The 12,142-nt window shown below is 39.6% G+C and overlaps 1 protein-coding gene across 10 annotated transcripts in view; it reads right to left on the reverse strand.

The window, feature by feature from the left end:
• ERBIN (erbb2 interacting protein) overlaps positions 1 to 12,142 on the reverse strand; it is a 116,844-nt gene that overhangs the window by 69,529 nt on the left and 35,173 nt on the right. For all 10 annotated transcript variants that reach the window (XM_059836518.1, XM_059836526.1, XM_059836523.1 and 7 more), the window contains one exon: positions 5,962 to 6,018. The gene's annotated coding sequence lies outside the window, so the exon portion shown is untranslated. The remainder of the gene's footprint in view (positions 1 to 5,961; positions 6,019 to 12,142) is intronic.

Genomic DNA, 12,142 nt, shown 5'->3' on the forward strand with positions numbered 1-12,142 from the left:
AATATGAAGCTATAATCTGAGGCTCCCCGGTTCTGGCATAAAAACAAATGCTCAACTGCATCCATGGCTGTGTGTCCTCATGCAGGTAAGGAACATCAAAAAACAAACTGTGCTTGCTCACAGACAGCATTCAGAGAAAAAGAAATAAAAGCCATTACTCTTGAAACAACAATAGTGAATGGTAACAACAGGAGGAAGAACATGTTAGTAAATACAGTGAATGGCCAATTGTTAAATGAAAACATATTATGGATGCTTGCTAAATTTTTGGAGAAAATTAAGGGAACAGAGAGCACAGAAATCAGGTTTTTTACTGATCCAGCCTACCAGAATGTAACCAAACCCAGCCATTCTCTACTCCTAACTTAATAAATACCAAGCTCAAAGTTTTTCTTGGGGTTAACTATTTTGCATTCTCAGTGCCTCTATATATTAAAATAACCAAAACAAATCACCTGAAACCATCCACCCATCTCCAAGGGCCAGGGCAGCAAGATAATTTCAGTTAATTGCCAGAAAAGCAATGTCATCTAGGAATTCTGGAGACATTAGCTTAAATTATCTCTTTTTGCATACTACAAATAAATTCTAACCAAATTTCAATTTACCATTTCTATTTTGCTCTGATATAAAATAATCAGAAATCCTTTACACAATTCGAATGTGAAGCTTCTCATCAAACCATAGTATAAAATCTTACTTGTTGCAGTTACAGTGCTGTTACCTGTATCAGTAATATTTTCTTTATGCAACAACAGCGTTTTCCTGTTTTACTGGAATTAAAGACCCTCTAATTAGGTATATGTTCTAACAAATACTTTCTAGCTGAAAAATTTATCTAAACTGCCTACACTAAAACAAACCCCAGGAGTTTATTTTGACAAGTAAAATCCACCATAAGCATAACAAAAGAACTGTTTAGAATAATTATTTCTATTTATTTTCTGCAATAAAGCAGTCAGCAGTACTTGGCCTTATCAAGGCAAAAGCTTAACAATGACAAAACCAGAATGACTCTGTCAAAATCGAACAAAAGTATTATTTGTAAACCGAGAAGAAAAAATCTCTGGCAAAAAACCTATGTAATAAAATATTCTATTTCAAGTGCAGCCTTTAACTGAAATGCAGTAACATCCTTATAAGCCTAGACCAAGACATCAGTAAATCAGATGTATATGGGAGTATAGATCTGTAATTCAATAACCCTAGTATTTTTTGGAGAGAGACAACATGACTCAGCACACGGCCAAGAAGTTCCTGCAGGTCATTGATGGTAACTTCTTGATGTAAGTGGCAGAAGAGCCAAAAAGGGAAGTTGGGGGCAACCTTGCTTGTAGCAACCATGAGATGGTGGAACTCAAGATCCTGTGCAGAGGAGGTAAAGCAGCAATCAGGACTAGAACACTAAATGTCCAGAGAGATAACTTCAGCCTCTTCAAAGACCTGCTTAGCAGAATCTCATGAGTTAGGGCCCTAGAGAAGAAGGAGGTCCAAGAAAGCTGGTCAATATTCAAGCATCACTTATTTCCTCCAAGCTCAAGACCAGTGTATTCCCATGAACCAGAAATTAAGCAAAGGGGGCAGGAACCCTTTTGTGGATGAGCAGGGAGTTTCTAACCAATCTTGAACAGAAGAATGAAATTTATGAAATGTGGAAAAAGGGACAGGCCACATGGGAGGATGACAGGAACATCATCACAGAATGCAAGGAGGCGACAAGGAAAGCCAAAACCCACTTCCAGCTGAGTCTGTAAAAGAATATCAAGGACAACAAGCAGGGCTTCTACAAGTAGATCATCAGCAATAGGATTAACAGGGAAAATGTGTGGTCACTGCTGAATCAGATAGTTGGCCCAGTGAAGGAAGACAGAGAGAAGCCAGAATTACTGAATGCCTTCTTTCCTTCAGTGTTAACTGCTGAGGCCAGCCCTCAGGAATCCCAGACCTCGGGGCAAGGAGAGAAAGGCTGGAGAAAGGAAGACCTACCCCTGGTAATTGAGGGTTTAACTACACAGGCTTAACATTCATAAATCCATGGGTCTTGATGGGATGTACACACAGGTGCTGAGGGAGCTAGTAGATGACATTGCTAAACCACTCTCCATCATCCTTGAAAAACCATGGAGAGGTGCCCAATGACTGGACAAAGGACAAAGTTAGTATCATCTTCAGAAATAGCATGAAGGACCCTGCAAACTACCGGCCAGTCAGCCTCACCTCCATCCCTGGAAAGGCCATGGAACAGAACATTCTGGAGGTCAGTGTCAAGCATGCAGAAGAAAAGAAGGTCATCAGGAGCTGTCAGGAGGAATTCCCCAGGGGGAAATCATGCTTGACCAATCTCTTGTGATGGCAGGGCAGGATGGGTTGGTGAGGGGAGAGCAGTGGTTGTTGTCTGCCACCACTTAAGCAAGGCTTTGGACACCATCTCCCATAACATCCTCATAGGCAAGCACAGGAATTGTGGTTTAGATGAATGGACAGTGGGGTGGGCCAAGGACTGGCTGAATGGCAGAGCTCCCAGGGTCAGGATCAGGGCAGCAGAATCCAGTTGGAGGCCTGTTGTCAGTGGTGTTCCCCAGGGATCAATACTGGGTCCAGTCTCACTCAACTCGTTTATCACTGGCCTGGATGAAGGGATCCAAGGTACCCTCAGCAGGTTTGCTGAGGATCCAAACTGGCTGTGGCTGACACACCTGAAGGCTCTGCTGCCTTTGGGCTGGGCCTTGATGGGCTGGAGAGTTGGACAGAGAGAACCCTAATGAGGTTCACAAGGGCAAGTGCAGGGTCCTGCACCTGGGGAGGAATAACCCCAGTACCAGCACAGGCTGGGGCTGCCCCACTAAAGAGCAGCTCTGCAGAGAAGCACCTGGGAGCCTTGGTGGATCCCAAGGTGACAAAGAGCCAGCAGTGTGCCCTTGTGGCCAGGAGGCCCAGTGGGATCCTGGGCTCCACTGGGAAGCGTGTGGCCAGCAGGTCAAGGGAGCTGATCCTGCCCCTCTACTGGGCCCTGGTGAGGCCACATCTGGAGTGCTGTGTCCAGTTCTGGGCTCCTCAGTACCAGAGAGACAAGGAGCTCCTGGAGAGCGTCCAGCAAAGGGGCACAAAGATGATGAGGGGTCTGGAGCATCTCTCTTACGAGGAGAGACTGAGAGAGCTGGGCCTGTTCAGTCTAGAGAAGAGAAGACTGAGAGGGGATCTCATCAATGCATATAAATATCTGAAAGGTGGGTGCCAAGAGCATGGTGCCAGACTTCTCAGTGGTGCCCAGATACTGGACAAGAAGTAATGGCAATAAACACAAGAAATTTCACCTCAAGATGAGGAAGAAATTCTTTATGTTGAGGGTGGCAGAGCACTAGAACAGGCTTCCCAAAGAGGTCATGGTGTCTCCCTTTCTGAAGACATTCAAAACCCAGAAAGACCTGTTTCTTTTTAACCTGCTCTAGGTGACCCTGCTTTGGATGAGATGATCTCCAGGGGTTTCTTGTAACTGCAACTCTTCTGTGATTCTGTGAATTTAAGGCAAGATCTTTCATAGCAATATCCTCACAAAAAAAGGGAGAGAGAAAAATTACAGATTAAGTTTACTGGAAAAAAATAAATTTAAAATGTTCAGATAACCAAGCAACTGTACTTGTTACTATTTTTTTTAACTATTAATATTCACTTTTCACAATAACACTACTTAACAATACACAGCAACACACACACACTGTCATAACACAATTGCATCCCAGTAGCTGCAAGTATATTCTCACACGTTTTCTTTTGCTCTTTTTCTGAGACAGCCCTAGAAAATAACTTCCATCTGGACAGTAAATCTATCCAAGTAAGTGCCAGTGTAACACTTCCTCTAAAGAATGGTTTCTAATTGGATACCATTAACAACACTGCTGAGATCTGCATTAGATCTGAGCTTCATTTCTGATGTTTCACTTGATTGCATATTCTTTGGGTGTGTATTTGTCGTGTTACTAAGAAAACCTTAAGAGGGAGGAATAAATTGATTTTTAAAACTACTCCATTTGAATCTCATCCACTTCTCTTCCTTAGATTAAAAAAAAAAAAAAAAATCACTATATAAATGCAGTGGATTTTACAACAGCAAACTGAAGTCTGAAGGAAACTGCAGGAGTCCCACAAAACTTCATGGAATATGCAACAACCCAAGCTTCTTTAAAAGCCATGACATTGATGTTTTCAGATGGCTAAAAACCTCCTTACATTATTGAACTGACACAGTTTGGATTTAGTTTTTCTCATTTTTAAGTTAATACATAGCCAGAATTATGAAATATTTATCCCAACAGGATACTGAAGTGCACTCCATCCCCACTAGCCAAATTTTTTTTTAAATATGCAGTCGAAATAATCATAGCTACTATATACCTAGTAATCATAGCTATTTGGTATAGCTAAGTGGAACTAAGCTACTTCAGAACTGCTTTGCTTTCCGAATCCACTAATTTCCACATCAAATAACCTCATTTTCTTTCACTGCTCCTGTGAAAAAGATCCATGGAAACAAATTCCTGACTTTCTATACAAAGAAAACAATGAAAATTAAATACACAAAGCAACCAGACTAAAGGATGGCAAGCTTCTAGCAGAGCTAAAAAAACATAATAAACAGCTTATGCTTCAGGTTTAGTTTTTTGAGAGATTACTACTGTATGAGAAAATATTTTTTCACATACAGTCAACCTCTATTCCATCAGAAAGGAAGAAATAATGTCTTAATTCCTCTAGTAATACCACCACAGTCAAAAGAGATGAACGAGCACAGTGAAGTGAAGGCAAGAGCAAATGCTAGCCATTTGCCCATAAGAAGCAACAAACCTTATGGTGCAGCAAGCACAGCTGAGGCAGTGCAGCAACAGCACGGATTATTAGCTCAGTGGAGAATGCCAAAGCACACAAAGCTTACAGCATCGTAGGCTACACAAAAGGTTAGAAAACACAAGCATGTGCACATGCTTCTCTCTACTAAAGCATATGCTGTTTCTAGAAATGCCAAATAAAATATGCAGAAGAGTTTTGTATCCTTTGAACCAGTATTTTATAGTCTCAAAATTAAAGTAATTTTGGAGTCAATATTTATTAGCATTTCCACAATCTGAGCAGTGCTATTAATAAAATCAGAGCAGATGGAAGCTGCTGTCATTTGTTGTTGGGGTTTTTTTTCTGGGGCAGAAGGGGGACTAGGCAGTAACAGTTCCTCTACAGGAATTCATAAAGACCTTCTGACAACTAAGTACTCTATTGGGTAATCTTTTTATTCATAGAAAATACTTGCCTCTAAAAACCCAAACACTATGAGGCAAAAGCAAGTTAGTGCCATCTGCACTGGCATCATTTAATAAAGAAAAAAGCTGATTCTGAACATGTGTTGCTTTTCCATAGAGCTTTGAAAACAAATCAAACTTTGCCTTGTTAACACTTTTCACATTTTATATATGCTCTCTAGCTAAAAAATGTCAACACATCAGTAAGAGACAAAGTATATGATGTGATGTATGCCTAGGCTTTAGAGCAGCAAACCAACAAGGACAGTAGGAGGCTCAACAAAAATTTATAGCATTTTTTTCAAGTACCTTTTATCCAAGTTTTCCAAATAAATATCCTTATCATTTCTAAGAACTGAAAAAAATTACAAAACTCAGTATTCTCAAGTTCTCAAGCCAAAAGCTTGTGTCTACTTAGTGGACACTGAGCATTAAAACAGAATTATTTTCCTTTTTCACATATTTCCCTTTCATGTAAATAAGTATAATTTACTTGCGTCTTCAACAGATATTCAGAGCTAAAAAAACCAGCTTTCAAAGTAACATGACATGTGATGCAGAATAAAACTCAAGTGCTTTGAAGGCAATTATAACAAAATATGAATAAATAAGAGGATTTCTATTTTAACACATTAGGCAGTTGGTCCAGAGGAAAGAAAAATAACATACTTACCACTGTGTTACTTTCTTCTCCCTGCTGCTTCTTCCCTGAGCTTTCAAAGTCAACATTCTGTTTAAGACAAAGGGACAAAGGGACAAATTTTAGTAATACTAGATAAGAACAAACTAGTATTTTATTTTATTGTATTAGATATTTTCTTGGCTTTCATAGCTTCGGTTTTGTTAAAAGAAAAGCTTTACACGTGTATGAACAACAGCTTGAATATTTCAGAGTACTTGAGAGACTTCCAAGACAGCAAAACTGCATATATTCTTTTAAAGGAGATCATTCTTGTGTGTACAAAACACTGCTTTTTATCCTGGTTTTATTTTAATGCAGTCTGCCTACAAAGTTGTTTCATTTTTACTCCTTTTATAGTTATTATATTAAAATACTAATATTTTATTATTAATACACATATTTCTCTTGCACACAGTTCTGAATAATTCCAAGAAAAAAATACAACAAGAATTAACCAAAGATGAAAGGAGTACATTTTTGCATGTTAACTTTAGGAATTTTTTAGAAAGTTGCAACATAAGGCATAACAGATCTGATGCTAACTTCAGTGACGTAGAACAATTAAAAACAAATGAAAGCATCCAGTGTTTTTGACTGAACACACACAAAATTAGTTGGCTGGAGTGATGGGAAGGATTAATTTTGCCTCCAACAAAGGCAGAAGTAGAACATCTCTTCAGAGGGATTAAATGTCAACTGTAGTCAGACAGATCATCTAACCAAACACAAAGTTATGTAGAGCAGATAAGAAGCTAAGTCAAGCAGAGTATAATCTGTCAAATTCTCAGTATCTAGAAAAGAATTTAAGTTGTGAGGATCACAGGTAGTAGCTTCAAATTCAAAGGATTTGCCTATATATAGACCTGTATTTCATTTCTTTCCAATAAAGGCAGAATTAGCCCCCCATAAAATAAATAAATAAATCCTGAAAGAGATTTACATTTAACTTTTTCCAGGAGAAAAGCAAGTTCCTTGTTTTGTGGTTAGAAACAGGTCAATGAACTCCCACAGAAGCCAGGACTTCCACAGCAGGACTGCCCTAGAATCAAATTTTGCATATCACATGTCCTATTCCTTATTTGGGAGTCACTGGTGTCAGTTTCTGCATTCGTACCAAATGAACTCCAATGCACTACACTGCATACATCTATACATTTATTTTCAATAGAAGGGCATCCAAGACATGCAAATAGCAAGGGATAAAAGTAATATTAAAGCCACAAGTCTTTCAAGCTCCCTACTGAAAAAAGAAAATTCTATTAATTTAGCCAGCCTCAGAAATGCAGAGCAGAACTACTCAAGACAATTCAAAAGATCAAGAAAGACATCAATGATCAAACCAGATTCTGAAACTTGGGCTCTTAGAAGAGTCAATCAAATTGCTATGGCTGCATGCTTCTTTCCTTTCCCACACCACTTAGCTCCTACTGCAAAACTGTGATCTTTACAAAAGCTATTTCAGAGGCACTGTACACAAACTCTTGAACAGAAGAAATGCAGGTCTGCAATAGTTCTGCTAGGATAAGCAGAATTCATCCAGAGAACACAACAGTGCAGAGCTGGATCTGACAAAGAGACAATCAGGTGATTGTGCCTCTGACAGATAAAGACTTAAGGTCAAGAGTCTGCAAGCAAAGCCGTAGAGTAATTATCAAAGAAATAGCTAGCCCTATAATCATCACAAAAACAATAAACAAAAAGGGATTACTCTTGCTTCATTTCCTGACACCTGTTTGGCTGTGTCTGTTAAAAAGGCCTAAAAGAATGAAATGCAGTGGTAGGCAGCCATTACCATTTGAACTGTTTGCAGATTTCCAACCCAAGTAGAAGGAACTCATCCAATCTCAAACATCCAGAGGCAATAATACAAGTGTGTGCATGAGGGGAAGAATACATAAGGCTACCTGGATATTTCACGTCATGCTGCTTTATAGAGATTTAGAAGCTACACAAGTCTCTGAACAAGAGACAACAGTTACAAAACCAAACAAAAGCAATGAACTCAGTGCAAATGTAATGTCACTTGAAACTGTGACATTGAGTCACACAACCTTAAGCCTCAATCTAAAGATGATTGATGTAGTTACAGCTCAGGATGTTCTGTAACTACATCTGTAAGCAATACTGAGTTTCCAATAGCAGAAACCTCTTGTCACCACACAGTTTGCATGAAATAACCTCTCTAAGAAAATAAACTGGGGTATTTGGAGGAGCTCAAAGTAACCATGCACCAGAACTGCAGAAATCTAGAGACAAGGGGCTAATGTGTTTGTCTCAAACACCAATAGCAGGGTGGCTATGGCACCAGCCAAGGACTGTTGGCAATAACATGCTGTGAGAAAGGACAAAATGTGACTGGACAAGGGGCCACACAGAGGTAGGACAGCACTTTTCTGGGACAAAAATCTTTGATCTACCTCCTGGAGATAACCACAGCTCAGTACAGCACAGACAGAGAAATGAAGTGGAGAAGCAGACATGGACTGTATGAAGGGAACAAGACCACCAAAGACCCAAAGCCCTCTGACCCATTTCTACAAGGACCTGGAAGAATGGACTGTGAGTAGTAGGTAATTTGCATAGAAAGCATGACACATCTCCAGGACAGGGAAAACTTATCTATTAATAGGTACCCTGATCTAAACCCAGGAAGTGGTTCAGGACATGCCATCAGGTGAATTGATGCAGCAGCCAGGACTGGTAATCTCTTTCCTTCTTTCTTTCCCTCTTTAATTCATATGTCTCTCTCCCTTTACACCCTATCCCTTTATCCAAAATCCAGGGTCATGTGCTTATATAAGAGGGCAGTGTACTAACATACCAATTTCCAAGCCAAGTGTGTAATTTACTAATAAAACTTCATAAGTTTTTGTGGATCATCTGACTTCTCATTCCTTTCAACCACTGAGTATCTACAAATCTTGGATGCTTCCTTCCCCCTAAGGGTGCAACATCACAAAGACTTCAGCAAGTTCAGTTCACCACTTTTTTAGTTGTTATGCAGAAATGGTAACAGGACTTTAGATGACTAGTGGTTACTTATCCTCAAGGTAAAAATACCTAATGAAATCTAATTTAGCCATACTCTACATAATGATATCAATCACATCAGACTGAGTCTCAATATGTTTCTCTAACAAAAAAACTCTAGCACTCACATTTTATGGAGAGAGTACTTAGGGGAGCTATTTTATGTATTCGTCCTGTTCATACTCTTTCTTAACTAAAACCCAAATGCTACTAGAAATGCTTGGCAGCTGGACTCCCAGTCTGACCCAGAGCAGCCATTCCAATCACTGCACTCCAGGGGTTGCTCACAACTGAGTGGGCAAGTATTCCTCATTTCACCAAGTATTTAATTTTCAACTTATAACTGGCTTTAGCCTACAGAGGATGAAAACAAGGACAGACAGCCAAAAGAAAATAGTGAAAGACTGTCTGAGCAGTCAGGGATCAGGTTAGGAAAATTAAAGCTCTGGTAAAATTAGATCTAGCCAGCGGTATCAAGGGCAACTAGAAAAGTTTCCACAAGATGGCTTCTTTGCCATACAGAAGGAATTGGACAAACTTCAGAAGCAGATCCAAAAGAACCTCCAAGTTCAACAAGGCCAAATGCAAGGTGCTGCACTTGAGTCAGGGCAATCCCAGACATAAACACAGACTGGGGGGCAAACTCAGTGAGAGCAGCCCTGTCAAGAAGGACTTTAGGGTTCTCCTGGATAAAAAGCTGGACAACAGTGTGTGCTCACTGCCCAGAAAGCCAACTGTGTATCCTGGTCTGTATCAAAACAGCGGCTGAAGGAGGTGATTCTGCCCCTCTTTTCTGCCCTTGTAACATCCCACCAGAAATACTGTGTGCAGTAAAAGAAATTCTTTACCATGAGGGAGATGAAGCACTGGAACAGACTGCCCAGAAAAGTTGTGGATGCCATTTCCAAAGGAAATGGGAGAACTGGTTACCTGAGACATGGAGAAGGCCAAAATACTCAATTACTTTTTTGTCTCAGTCTTCACCAGCAAGCTCTCCAGCCACCTCCCCAGAGCTGCAGAAGATGAAGGCAGGGACTGGAACAACGAAGAACAATCTGCTGTAGAAGAAGATCTGGTTTTTGACCACCTAAGTGAACACGAAGGTTCACAAGTCCATGGGACCTGACGAGGTACATCCATAGATCCTGAAGGAATTGACAAAGGAAGTAGATAAGCTACTACCTATCACACTTGAGAGGTTGTGGAAGTTCTAATGACTGGAAAAAGGACACATAACCACAAATTTTCAAAAGGAAAATAAAAACCCATAGAATTTACAAGTCAGTCAGGTCTCACCTCACTGCTCATAAAGATCATTGAGCACATCCTCCTGAAAACTCTGTTAAGGCACACAGAAAACAAGGAGGTGATTTGTGACATGTAGCATGTCTTCACTAAGGGGAAGTCATGTCTGACAAATGTGGCTGCCTTCTTCAAGGGGGCTAGATAGAGTTCACCTCAAATCCTCAGAATTCTTTCTATTGGTTTTGCAGCTTAACTTGGAAAGAATACTGATGTACCCAGAACATGCAGCAAATTTTCACACAATAGATCAGGATGTAGGGTTATACTTCAGTACAATGAATAAGGCCCAAGCAGCTTTTACTTTCTCCAAACTGTTTAAGGAAACCAAAAAAAAAAAAAAAAAAACCACCAAAAAAAAAAAAAAAAAACCAAACAAACCCCAAAACAAAACCCAAACAACAATAATAACAAAATCAAAAAAAAAAAAAAAAAAGAGAGAGAGAGGGAGAGAATGGGTAAACTACAACATGCTCTTCATTTCAGGAAAGGTTGGAAATAAATGTAGGAAAGACATCATTCTTCTGCTGCTCTTGTGAGCCTGCGAAGGCTTCCTGAAGATAAGGAAAGCCTCGTATCTCTCACAAGGAAGGCTACCAAGGCTGTCACCATGACAACGTGAAGAAAAAGAGAAAGTCAAAAGACATGGACTTTGGTTGGCTCACAGAGTGACATGACTCCTTTTCACCTGTTGAGAGTTTTGTTTCTTTTTCATGACCAATGGGCAGTGTATGTATTTGTTAAGTAAATGTAAATATCTTGTAAAACTATAAAGGCAACATGTTGCTTTCTATAGAACCTTCTGATGGAGTCCTGGTGCTTTGCACCATGTTGCACTCAATAGTGACAAATAAGTATCTTAAAAACTGCTTGCTTCAGAGGAATTTTAGCCAGCCTTTACCCCTCGATAACCATCCTCCATTTTAAATATTGAAAACTGTAAAACCAGCAAAATATTTCTCTAAATAACTCCAGGAGAGTACTGCAGAATCCAGATTATCTGTGCTTGTCCTTAAACATCATTCATATTCAGCAGAAAAGTATATTTAGCTGAAGAGACTTTAGACTGATCAAAATCATCCATACTAGAGACTCATTTTAGCAGAAAGAGATCCCATACTGAACCACTAAAATCAGTCTAGTAAACCAAGAATAATTTTAGGGCAAGGAGATCAGTTGTTTTTTTTCCCTTTGGAATGGGGATGAGTAAGATGAAGCATTCCAAAGACTGAGAAAGAGCAACTGTATTTACCACTGGTATCACTGAACATACCAACATACCAAGTACAAGAAGACTTTGCCTGCCAAAGGATACCCATAAACAGATTCTTTTTTTTTTAAGTGTCAGGGGAGTACATGAAGATGAGCACAATCATTTCACACGCAATGATAATAAATAAGTTTTACAGTCAGTGTTTAGAATCGCAAGATTGTAATTCACAACCTGCCACAGTGGAGGGAAATGTGTGCCTTACAGTGAGCTGGCTTGAACAAACAAAACAACACATGATTTTGATTGAGAAAACAAAAGATAAACACAGCTGAGAAAATATTTATCTCTTAGACAGTATATCTTTTGAAATTAAACATATTTTGCACAAAGTAGAAAGGCCTATAGACCACAGACAGCTTAGCCCATCTCAGATTCCCAGACTTGGGAACAAGGAAGGATAAGCGAGAAGGACCAAGGAGACACAAAGGATCCAGAGAACACTCTCAAAAACAAATTCATCTTGCTTTTCCTGGAAGCAGATGCTGTCATCCTGTCCCACTGTTTCTTGTTTTTCCAGTATCTGAAACAAAGACAGACATTTAGAGTGAAGCAAAGAAACACAGAACT

This window comes from Haemorhous mexicanus, chromosome Z, assembly GCF_027477595.1.
Source record: "Haemorhous mexicanus isolate bHaeMex1 chromosome Z, bHaeMex1.pri, whole genome shotgun sequence".
NCBI classification, from domain to species: domain Eukaryota; kingdom Metazoa; phylum Chordata; class Aves; order Passeriformes; family Fringillidae; genus Haemorhous; species Haemorhous mexicanus.